Source organism: Cervus canadensis, chromosome 8 (assembly GCF_019320065.1).
Source record: "Cervus canadensis isolate Bull #8, Minnesota chromosome 8, ASM1932006v1, whole genome shotgun sequence".
NCBI lineage: Eukaryota > Metazoa > Chordata > Mammalia > Artiodactyla > Cervidae > Cervus > Cervus canadensis.
Genome location: NC_057393.1, coordinates 80762939 through 80775519, shown reverse-complemented (window position 1 = coordinate 80775519; position 12581 = coordinate 80762939). Strand labels below are relative to the sequence as shown.

General features: G+C 38.7%; 1 protein-coding gene across 1 annotated transcript in view; it reads left to right on the top strand.

Annotated features, from left to right (window-relative positions):
* Positions 1–12391: 12391 nt before the first annotated feature.
* ZNF33B (zinc finger protein 33B) overlaps positions 12392–12581 on the top strand; it is a 49581-nt gene continuing 49391 nt past the window's right edge. Inside the window, exon 1 of the mRNA XM_043476989.1 lies at positions 12392–12560. The gene's annotated coding sequence lies outside the window, so the exon portion shown is untranslated. The remainder of the gene's footprint in view (positions 12561–12581) is intronic.

Here is a 12581-nt window from a genome sequence, read left to right as displayed (position 1 = left end):
ACCACAGCAGACCCAGTTCTAGCTAGAGTGAGATAGAACGAAGGTAGCAAGTATCCAAAAGGGTAAAACAGAGAGGACAAATTATCAGTGAGATAGCAACAGCAGACAGCATGCATCAACCCTTGGCTGAGAAAATGAAGGTAACTGAATAGACATCCCTCTGAGTTGAAGTGCAGATTCCGAAAAGATTGCTGATTTAAGTATCTCTGGTCCCAGAGGAGGGGGCTCATGAGAATGGGATCTGTATTGGCCACCGAGCAAGTGGTGGCTGACTGACACTGGTGTGTTTCATGAGGTGTGATGATGCTGGTTTGCAAGCGTTAGAAAAATTCAGCTGGTTTTAGCTGCTGCTCCAAGGGGGCACTGTGCCTGCCTAGGTACAGGAGTATCGCTGCAGTGACGCTGACAGCACGTGAAGCAAATGGGGAGACCCCAGGAAATAAACAGGAAGGAGCATGTCCCTTTCCCCTCCTCCATCCTTGTAGTCTTCCTCAAGCATATACTATTTACAGAGCATGGCAGGAGGGACAGAAATGTGGTTACGATGGGAAAAAGTAACTCTACAATGGCAGAAGTGGACTGACTCAATGTGGTCATGTGATTAAAGTTAACATAAGTAATATTGAAACAAATTGAGTCCTAGGTGATGCAGTGGTAGAGAATCTACCTGCCAGTGCAGGATACACAAGGGACACAGGTTCAATCCCTGGATCAGGAAGATCCCGTGAAGCAGGAAAAGGCAGCCCACTCCAGTATTCTTGCCTGGAAAGTTCCATGGACAGAGGAGCCTTGCAGGCTACAGTCCTTGGGGTCACAAAGAGTCAGACATGATTGAGTGACTGAGCACACATATCATCTGATAGGATGCAATGAGAAGAACATGGCCAAAATGCATAACTAAGTCTAAGCAGGAGAAACATCAGACAAACCCAAATTGAGGAATATTGTTCAAAGATTACACTGTCTTATAATCTTCTAATTTTTAAAATTTTCATTTATTTCTTGGCTGTGCAAGATCTTCACTGCTGTGCAGGCTTTTCTCTAGTTTCGGAGAGCAGGGATTACTCTCTAGTTGCAGTGTGTGAGATTCCTATTGTGATTGCCTCTCCTGTTGCAGAGCAGAGGCTCTGTGGTGTGCGGGCTTCAGTGGTTATGGCACATGGGCTCAATGGTTGTGGCGCCTGGGCCCTAGAGCACAGACTCAGTAGTTGCGGTGCACCAGCTTAGTTGCTCCACAGCATGTAGTATCCTCCCGGACCAGAGATTAAACCCACTTCTCCTGCATTGGCAAGCGGATTCTTTACCACTGAGCCACCAGGGAAATCCTTCAGATGTTGCAAGTTAAGAAAAGAAACTGAGAAAGTGTTTCGCTTTGAAAGAGACTGAAGATATATGAAATCACAGTGTGTTATCCTGGATTGAGTCATTTTGCTCTACAGAAAATTATTTAGAAAATAGGTGAAACTCAATTGGGGTCAAGCAACAGTGCTAGTTTCGATGGTTGAAATATAACTGTGTAGAGTATTCTTGTTACTAAAGTATTTGGGAATGATAGAGCATCATGTTGGCAACCTACTTTCAGTGGTTCAGAGAAAAAAAATGTTTATTTGTACTATTCTTGCAAATTTTATAAATTTAGACTTATTTCCAAAGAATAAAAATTTGTACTTAACAAATAAATCATACAGTTTTACTGCTTTAATTTAGCTGATAATGTTAAGCTATAAATTAAAACACAGACTGAGTTGAAAATTAAACTGGTTCTGAGAACCTTACCCAGAGAAAGCCCATGCATTCAGAGCTCAGATGACCGCTGTTAACTATGTACTCAGGCCTCTGGTGTCTCTTCCCCACACATGGGTCTCTGAGCCACATTCCCTGAAACAATAAAGGAAGCTGGGATTGGCAACCATAAACGGTGCTCATGTTTACTTGTGAGCTGATGATCCTGGTCTCTGGAGTTCTGTTCCTGGGCTGGAACTGCCATAGTATTAAGAGGAAGAGGGGCTATGGCAGTCTTACAGGGAGGAGGGAGTGACTGAGTTCATTGTGTCCATGGGAGGAGGAGAATTTAGGAGCCTCCTATATTGCCATCTTGAACAGACCTTAGCATGGACATTTTAACAATATTAGTTTTTCTGATTTGTGTTTTCTCCAACTTCTTTTAACATCTTTTTTCCATTATACAAGTCTTTCACTTCCTTGCTTAATTCTTAAGTTTACTATTGTATTGATGATATTGTAAGTGGGGTAGTTTCCTTTATTTTTTTCAGATGTTTCATTATTAGTATATAGAAATACAGCTGATTTCTGTATATTGATTTTTATGTCTTGCTGAGTTTGTTTCACTCTCACTGTTGTTTGGTTGATTCTTTGGAATTTCTTACATGTAAGTTCATGTTATCAGCCATTAATGACAATTGTTTGTTCCCATTTTGGATGCCTTCTGTCTATTTTATTCTTTGGTCTTACCCAGTTGCTCGTTAGGATTTCCATTACTATGTTGAATAAGAGTGCTGAGTAGTCACCCTTGGCCTGTTCCTGATCAGAGAGAAAAACTTTCAGTTTTCCACCAATGAGTATGATGATGGCTTCCTTGGTGGCTCAGATGGTGAAGAATCCATCTGCAATGTGGGAGACCTGGATTTGATCCCTGGGTTGGGAAGATCCCCTGGAGGAGGGCATGGCAGCCCATTCAGTATTCTTCCCTGAAGAATCCCCATGGACAGAGGAGCCTGGCGGGCTACAGCCCATAGGGTCGCAAAGAGTCGGACACAACTGAGCGGCTAAGCATAGCACATGGGCTTGTTGTATTTGTCCCCTATATTGTGAGGCACATTCCTTCAGTATCCAATTTGTTTAAGTTTTGTTGCTGTTTTTAGATAAAAGACAAGATTTTTATTCATGTACTTACAGGAGTGTTCACAGAAAAATGTGATTCAAAGAAGCAGTTAGAATCTGGGGCATAAATACCATATTAATGGGGGAAAGAAGAGGAGACCACTTATGAGAAAACAATGAGTTCAGGAAAGAGAAATATGGGCCGTTAGAAGGTTAGATGTGAGACATGATAGTTTTCTGATGTCTGTTTAGACAGTTTCTTATGCTGGTGCCAACTTTTTTTTTTTGGCTGTGCTGGATCTTCACACACGGGCTTTAGTAGTTGTGGCACACCAGCTTAGTTGCTCTGAGGTGTGTGGAATTGTCCCACACTAGGGATTGAACCCATTTCCCCTTCATTGGCAGGTGGATTCTTAACCACTGGACCACCAGGGAAGTCCAGTGTGCCAACATCTTGTTTTCTGTCAGAGGAGCCAATCTTCCCTGGTAATTTCTCCCAGAGGGAAGCATTTAAGATGGATGAATTTAGGCAGATAAGAGAATCTTAAAAAAAAAGTAAAAACAAAAACTTTTCACACTGATATATTCTTTATCCCTTCACTTCTAAAAAACACTGCTCTCTGGCAGGGAAGTTCTAGGCAGACCTGGGTAGACCCCTTGACATTGCAGAGTTTGTTTGTGGGTTAGAATGGGCCTCAGGGGTGTATTTCTCCAGGTTTTAGTCAAATCTGATAGTTCAACACACGCTTCTTGGCTCGTTGTGGTGGTGTATCATCTGATAAAATTTCTAAAGCACAGAGTTGACATTTTTGACCTTTTCAAATCCTCTGTTTCTCTTCTCCAACACCACACAAACCTTCAGGATTATGGTAGTTCCTGACATCTTATTCATATTCTTTTTAATCATGAAAAGATATTATATTTTATGAAATTTTTTTTCTGCATCTATTGAGATAATCTTGTGATATTTATCTTTCATTCTATTAATATGGTGTCTCACTTTGATTGATTTATGCTTTGTTGAACCATTCTTGCATCTCAGGGGTGAGTACTACTTGGTCATGGTATAATCTTTTTGTGTTGTGATTTGGTTTGCTAATGTTCTGTTGGGAGTTTTTGCATCTGTATTCATCAAGAATATTATTCCATCCTTTTCTTTTTTGTAGTGTCCATATCTAGCTGTGGTATCAGGGTATCTTGGTATTTAATAACACTAGCCTCATAGGATGAGTTTGGAAGTTTTCTGTCCCCTTCAATTTTGGGGAAGAGTTTGAGAAGAATTGGCTTTAACTCTTCTTTAAATGTTTGGTAGAATTCATCTATGAAACCATTTGGTCCTGGGGTTATCTGTGTAGAGAGGGTTTTGATTCTGATTCACTTTACTTACTTGTTATTGATCTTTTCAGATTTTCTGTTTCTTCATGATTCAGTCTTGGTAGGTTTTAGGTGTCTAGAACTTTATCCATTTCTTCTAGGTTTTCCAATAAATTCGTATATAATTGTTCATAGTAGTCTCTTATGATTCTATGTATTCCTGTAGTGTCAGTTATTTCATTTTTTATTTCATTTATATGAGTCCTCTCTCTTTTTCTTAGTGAGTCTAACTAAAAATTCATCAATTTTGTGGTGTTTTTTTTTTAAACCTAGACTTTTGAAATCTAAGATTTGTTGATTTTCTTCTATCGTTTTTTGTGGTCTCATTTGTGTCAGCTCTGATTTTTGTTATTTCCTTTCTTCTGCTAACTTTGGGCTTAGTTTCTTCCTCTTCCTTTTAGTTCCTTAATATGTAAGGTTAGGTGGTTTGCTTGAGCGCTTTTTAAATTCTTAATATATGCATTTATTGCTGTAAAATTCCCTCTCAAAACTAGTTTTACGGAATCTCAGAGGTTTTGTTTGTTGTGTTTCCATTTCATTTGTTTCAATATATTTTTTAATTTCCTTCCTGTTGAATGGAATGTCCTATAAATATGTTAAGTCCCTTTGGCCCAATGTATGGTTCAAGTCCAACTTTTCTTTTTTTTTCTGTCTAGATGATCTAGCCTTGTTGAAAATAGGCTATTTTCAGCAATAGACTATGTTAGAAGTCCCCTACTATTCTTGCATTGTTATATATTTCTCCCTTTAGATCTGTTAGTATTTGCTTAATATGTTTAGGTGTTCTGATATTGGGTGAATATATATTTACAATTGTTTATTCATCATGAATTGACCCCTTTATCATTATATAGTGACATTCTTTGTCTTGTTACCATTTTTGGCATACAGTCTATTCTCTTTGATAAAGTATAGCTATCCCTGCTTTCTTCTGATGTCAGCCTGCATAGGATTTGCCTTTCTATTCCTTCACTTAGAGACTGTAGGTCCTTAAAGCTGATATGAGTCTTTCGTAGACTGCATATAACTTGAGCCTTGTTTTTCTTATCAATCCAGCCACTCAGCCTTTTGATTGGTGAAATCAATTCATGTACTAGTCATCTTTTTAATTGCTTTCTGCTTATTTTGTATCTCCACATATTCTTTTCCCCTCTATTCTTGCCTTCCTTTGTAAATTTGTGATTTTTTTGTGGTGGTATCCTGTTTCTCGTTTCTTCTTTTCTTTTGTGAATTTATTCTAGGTTTTTTACATTGTGGTTAATGTGAGGTTTACATGAGACATCTCAGCTAATAAAGTCCACTTAAAGCTGGTAGTAGCGTAACTTTGATAGCCTACAAAAGCTTCGTACTTTTACTCCCTCTTTTATATTTTTGATATCATTTTTTACCTCTCTATATATATATTCATTAGCACATAATAACTATAATTATTTTAATACTCTTTTCCTTTAGCCATTATACTTTAGGTAAGTAGCTTAACATACCATTTATTATAGAATCAGAGTTTTCTAAGTCTGATTGTATATTTATTTTCACCAATGTGTTGTATACTTTATGTTTTCATGTTTCTCATTAGTGTCTTTTCATTTCAGCTTTAAGAACTTCTTTCAGCATTTCTTCAAGGCATGTTGAGTGATAATGAAACCCCTCAGCTTTTGTTTGTCTGGGAAAGTATTTTTCCTTCGTATGTGAATGATAACTTTGCAGACATATTTTTTCTTTCAGTCTTCGGAATATGACATTTCATTCTCTCCTGGTCTATAGAATTTCCACTGAGAAATTTGTTGTTGTTGTTCAGTTGCTCAGTCGTATCCAACTCTTTGTGACTCCATGGACCACAGCACGCCAGGTTTCCCTGTCCTTCACCATCTCCCAGACAAACAAACCAAAAATTTTCCCTCATTATATTTTGTAGTTTCTGTAAAGATTTTCATATTTTCATGCTATAATTTGTTGTACTGAAACTGTTAGGCCGTGTTTCGGAGAGCTCTAAAGAGCCTGGTCCTTTATGATTCAGCACAGAAAAGAATTCAGCAAGAGGAAAAGTGAGAGATAAGTGATTTATTAGAATATGTCACTTGTGAGGCTTAGAAGCAGATGGGCGAGGGGGTGTTGCACCCCAAGAACTTACTAAGATACAGTTTTATAATCAATGAAAAAGTGGAAATGGGGAAATGACCACTTTCTTCCTCATTCTTAATTAGATGTCCTGTTTCCATCATCAGCTCTTCCTCAAGATTAAGCAGGGCAGTATTTTTGTCCTTACATTGTCAAGCCAGGATCATCACCAGTTCAATCCAGTCACTCAGTCATGTCCGACTCTTTGTGACCCAATGGACTGCAGCACACGAGGCTTCCCTGTCTATCACCAACACCCAGAGCTTGCTCAAACTCATGTCCATTGAGTTGGTGATGCCATCCAACCATCTCATCCTCTGTCATCCCCTTCTCCTCCTGCCCTCAATATTTACCAGCATCAGGGTCTTTTCCAATGAGTCAGTTCTTCACATCAGGTAGCCAAAGTATTGGACTTTCAGCTTTGGCATCAGTCCTTCCAATGAATATTCAGGACTGATCTCCTTTAGGATGGACTGGTTGGATCTCCTTGCTGTCCAAGGCACTCTCAAGTGTCTTCTCCAACACCACAGTTCTAAAGCATCAATTCTTCAGTGCTCAACTTTCTTTATGGTCCAACTCTCACATCCACACATGACTACTGGAAAAACCATAGCTTTGACTAGACAGACCTTTGTTTGCAAAGTAATGTCTCTGCTTTTTAATATGCTGTTTAGGTTTGTCATAGCTTTTCTTCCAAGGAGCAAGCATGTTTTAATTTCATGACTGCAGTCACTGTCCGCAGTAATTTTGGAGCTCAAGAAAATAAAGTCTGTCACTGTTTCCATTGTTTCCCCATCTACTTCCATGAAGTGATGGGACTGGATGCCATGATCTTAGGTTTTGAATGTTGAATTTTAAGCCAGTTTTTACACTCTCCTCTTTCACCTCCATCAAGAGGTTCTTCAGTTCCTCTTCACTTTCTGCCATAAGTGTGGTATCATCTGCATATCTGAGGTTATTGATATTTCTCCCAGCAATCTTGATTCCAGCCTGTGCTTTATCCAGTCTGGCACTTTGCATGATGTACTATGATGTACTCTGCATATAAGTTCAATAAGTAAGGTGACAATAGACAACCTTGACCAGTTTGGAACAGTCCATTGTTCCATGTCCGGTTCTAACTATTGCTTCTTGACCTGCATACAGATTTCTCAGGAGGCCAGTAAGGTGGTCTGGTCTGGCATTCCCATCTCTTTAAGAATTTTCCACAGTTTGTTGTCACACAGTCAAAGGCTTTAGCATAGTCAGTGAAGCAGAAGTAGACGTTTTTCTGGAATTCTCTTGCTTTTTCTATGATCCATCAGACATTGGCAATTTGATCTCTGGTTCCTCTGCCTTTTCTGAATCCAACTTGAACATCTGGAAGTTCTCAGTTCATGTACTTTTGAAGCCTGGCTTGGAGAATTTTGAGCATTACTTTGCTAGCATGTGAGATGAGTGCAATTGAGCAGCAGTTTGAACATTCTTTGGCATTGCCTTTCTTTGGGATTGTGATCAAAACTGAACTTTTCCAGCCCTGTAGTTGTTGCTGAGTTTTCCAAATTTGCTGGCATATTGACTGCAGCACTTTAACAGCATCATCTTGTAGAATTTGAAATAGCTCAACTGGAATTGCATCACCTCCACTAACTTTGTTTGTAGTGATGCTTCCTAAGGCCCACTTGACTTCACATTCCAGGATGTCTGGCTCTAGGTGAGTGACCACACCATGGTAATTATCTGGGTCACTAAGATCTTTTTGTATAGTTCTTCTGTGTATTCTTGCCACCTCTTCTTAATATCTTCTGCTTCTGTTAGGTTCATACCATTTCTGTCCTTTATTATTTCCATCTTTGCATGAAATATTCTCTTTGTATCTCTAATTTTCTTGAAGAGATCTCTACTCTTTCGCATTCTGTTGATTTCCTCTATTTCTTTGCATTGTTCACTTAGGAAGTATTTCTTATATTTTCTTGCTATTCTTTGGAACTCTGCATTCAGATGGGTATATATTTCCTTTTCTCCTTTGCCTTTAGCTTCTCTTTTTTTCTCAGCTATTTGTAAGGCCTCCTCAGACAACCATTTTGCCTTTCTGCATTTCTCCTTTTGGGGATGGTTTTGATCACCACCTCCTGTACAATGTTATGAACTTCTGTCCATAGTTCTTCAGGTCATGGCACTGTGAAAAAATTATTTCAGGTCTCAGTACAATAAGGATCTTTACTTTGAAATGTCACCTTTCCATAAATTACTGTTTTGTGTGTGTGCAAAAAGCATGTCCTGGGGGTCATTAACTTAGTGCACTGGGCAGCATGTGGGTCTCACACCACCATTGTTTTATTATTTTGGGGCATGTCTCATGTTGTGCTGCATGGTTTATTAGCAGGCACACAAGCCTGCTTGGTTTTGTGGTTAAACAAACCTGCTTTCTAAGTGATCATTAACTTACAGGGGTCTACTGTATTTTTTTTTCTACTTACAATCCCCTATTGGTGTTAACTATTTAATCACCTACTTTGTTTCTTTGTTCTGTCCCTATTGTTACCTTTAAAATAATTTAATTGTCTGAAATTTGTTGTATTGAATTTGTATCAAATTTCTAAAACTTTTATTTTGGATACTTTCATTTGAATATTCTGTGTACATGATTATTTTGCTCTTTTACTCTAAGAACTGTGGAAAAAATGCCAAATAAAGTTGCAGATAGTATGCATCCTTATCTTTGTCTGACTTTTCAGTTGAACACTTTCCATGTTTCACCATTAAGCATACTATTTGTTACATGTATTTGTAAAAATACTTTTTAGAAAAAACAAACATATAAGCATGAAGAATACGTAGTGGCTGCCAGAAGTTTAGAGTGGTGAGAGGTTTTTATTTCAAAAGGGTAGTATGAAGTAATTTGGGGGTCTGCAGTTCTGTATTTTGAGTACAGTGGTGGTTACACAAATCTATGCACTTGTCAAAACTCATAAAAGTGGACAAAATGAACTTTTGTGTGTGTGTGTATACATATAAAGTAAAAATTTAAGTCTCAGTAAATGATATCTTGCATGTTTTTACTTAAACGTTTGCATTTCTTTCCATTCTAGTCAACTTTTTCAAATGTTTGAATTTTTTCTTTTTATTACACTACTACTCAGTTCTATAGCCCATTTTAAGTTTTTTTCCTTTTATTGCTTCAAAGATCTTATTAATTCTTCTTTTCTTTCAAATAGTAAAAATATAATTTCTTGGTTATTTGCTTTTAACGTCTTTTAAAAACTAGAGCTGAGTTGTTTGCTATTTTTTATTATAAAATGTTTCACATTAAATGTGTGGGTTATTTGATGTCACAACTTCTCATCTCTATTTTCCTTTACTAACTTGGTGGTTTACTTTATAAGCATTTCAGACCTTGAATCCATATGAACCTGTATCAAATGTGATCTTTGTTGGGAATGACTTGCTGTTTGGAATATTCCTTTCCTTCCCTGGTTGTTTTGAGATGCTACATTTATTATACTACATTTAAAATATACTCTTAATCATGGTTATTGTATTACCATGAAGCAGATGCCAAACTATTTTAAATAATTGAGCAATATTATACATATTGAGATTTCTCTTAGGCAATTTTCTCCTTTTTGAAATGCTTTCTGGCTGTTTGTTGTTCAGTTGCTAGGTCATGTCCAACTCTTTGTGACCCATGGACTAGAGCATGACAGATTCCTCTGTCCTTCACTGTCTCTTAGAATTTGCTCAAATTCATGTCCATTGAGTTGGTGATGCTGTGTAACCACTTCATCCTCTGCCACTCCCTTCTCCTTTTGCTTCAGTCTTCCCAACATCAGGCTCTTTTCCAGTGAGTCGGCTCTTTGCATCAGGTGGCCAATGTATTGGAGCTTCAGCATTAATCCTTTCAATGAATATTTAGGGTTGATTTCCTTTAGGATTAACTGGTTTGATCTCCTTGCTGTCCAAGAAACTCAAGAATCTTCTCCAGCACCAGAGTTCAAAAGCATCAATTCTTTGGTGCTCAGCCTTCTTTATGGTCCACCTCTCACATCCGTGTATGATTACTGGAAAAACCATTGTTTAGACTATATGGACCGTGGTCAGCAAAGTGATGTCTCTTTTTAATATGGTGTCTAGGTTTGTCATAGCTCTCCTTCCAAGGAGCAAATGTCTTTTAATGTCATGGCTGCAGTCACCATCTGCAGTGATTTTGGAGCCCAAGAAAATAAAATCTGGCACTGCTTTCATTTTTCCCCTCCTATTTGTCATGAAGTGATGGGACCAGACACCATAATCTTAGTTTTTTTTTAATATTGAATTTTAAGCCAGCTTTTTCACTCTCCTCTTTCACCTTGATCATGAGGCTCTTTAGTTCCTCTTCACTTTCTGGCATTAGAGTGGTATCATCTGCGTATCTGAGGTTGTTGATATTTCTCCTGGCAATCTTGATTTCAGCTTGTGTTTCATCCAGCTTGGCATTTCACATGATTTACTCTACATATAAGTTAAATAAGCAGGGTGACAACATACAGCCTTGATGTACTTCTTTCCTAATTTTGAACCAGTCTGTTGTTCCATGTCCAGTTCTAACTGTTGCTTCTTGACTGGCATACAGGTTTCTTAGGAGACAGGTAAGGTGGTCTGGTATTCCCATCTCTTGAAGAATTTTCCACAGTTTGTTGTGATCCACATGGTCAAAGACTTTAGCATAGTCAGTGAAACAGAAGTAAATGTTTTTCTGGAATTCCCTTGCTTTCTCTTTGATTCAACGAATGTTGGCAATTTGATCTCTGGTTCTTCTGTCTTTTCTAAACCCAACTTATACATCTGGAAGTTCTTGGTTCACATACTGCCGAAGTCTAGCTTGAAGGATTTTGAGCATAACCTTACTCGCATGTGAAATGAGTACAGCTGTACAGTAATGTGAACATTCTTTGGAACTGCCCTTCTTTGGAATTGGAATGAAAACTGACCTTTTCCAGTCCAGTGGTCACTGCTGAGTTTTCCAAATTTGCTAACATATTGAATGCAGCACTTTAAGAACATCTGGCTGTTTAATTTAGATTTAATTTTATTCCAGATGAAGTTGAGAATGCTTTTGTAATGTACACAATACTTTAAAAAATCAAAGAAAAGGAGTAGATGCAAAAATTAGTTGAGATTCTTATTGGAATTTTGTAAAAAATACTGAATCTACCTCTGAAAGGATTTATCTCCCTTTTTCTGAAGTAATTTTAATGTCACAAATGAAAGAATATATTTATATATGCGTGCTATGTCTCTTCAGTTGCCTCCCACTCTTTGTGACCCTGTGGATTGTAGCCCGCCAAGTTCTTCTGTCCGTGGGATTCTCCAGGCGAGAATACTGGAGTGGGTTGCCAGGCTCTTCTCTGAGATGATTTATAAGACTGTTTTCTTTTGGATTGTGTCCACTTAATTTATCTACAATTTTCATTTATTGCTTTCATGATTTTAACTTGCTTTCTTGTCTGCCACCCCCAATCTCCGCCAGCTTTCCCTGATAATATAACTCTTTTATTGTATTAATGGGATCTATTTCCTAGTATTTATTTATTTCATTTGACTGTGCTGGGTCGCCAGATCCTCGATCTTCCTTTTGGCAGCTGTATCTTCAGTTGTGGCATGTGAACTCAGTTAGTGGCGTGTGGGATCCAGCTCCCTGACCAGGGATTGAACCAGGCTCCCTGTGTTGGAAGTGTGTAATCTTAACCACTGAACCAGCAAGTAAGTCCCTATTTCCCAGTATTAAAAAAAAAAAGTGAAACTGACGTACAGTTTTCCTTTACTTGACTGTATGTAAATCTGCATTCTTGGCTGCACAGAGAACTGGGCTGTAATCCATAACTTTGGGAAAAGTCCCTGACCGGCTCTAGCTGCTTCAATTACCTCAGGTCCAAATCTTCCACTGCCAGGTGTGCTGGACTCTCAGCTAATCCCAACCCGCTGGTCGGCGAGACTAAAGGGAAACCTAGTTCTGGTGGTCAGCGTAGACTGGCTGGCCCTACGTGTGGGCCATCTGCGCATGCCTAGTTCCACCTTTTCCCTCTATGCATTTCCGCCTCTGCTTCTGTTTTTCTCCAGCGTGCCTGGGAAGCGGTTCCGGGGCTGCTGAGTCTATGCACTCTTCTGGGGCCAGTGCCCCTCGGAGACGAGTGAGAGGCGAGTGAGCTCAGGATGGCTGGTTGAGGACTGAAGGGGTTCTGTGTAGTTTAGGGAGTAGGAGGGAAAAGGTCAGTACCCGTGGCGGGGAG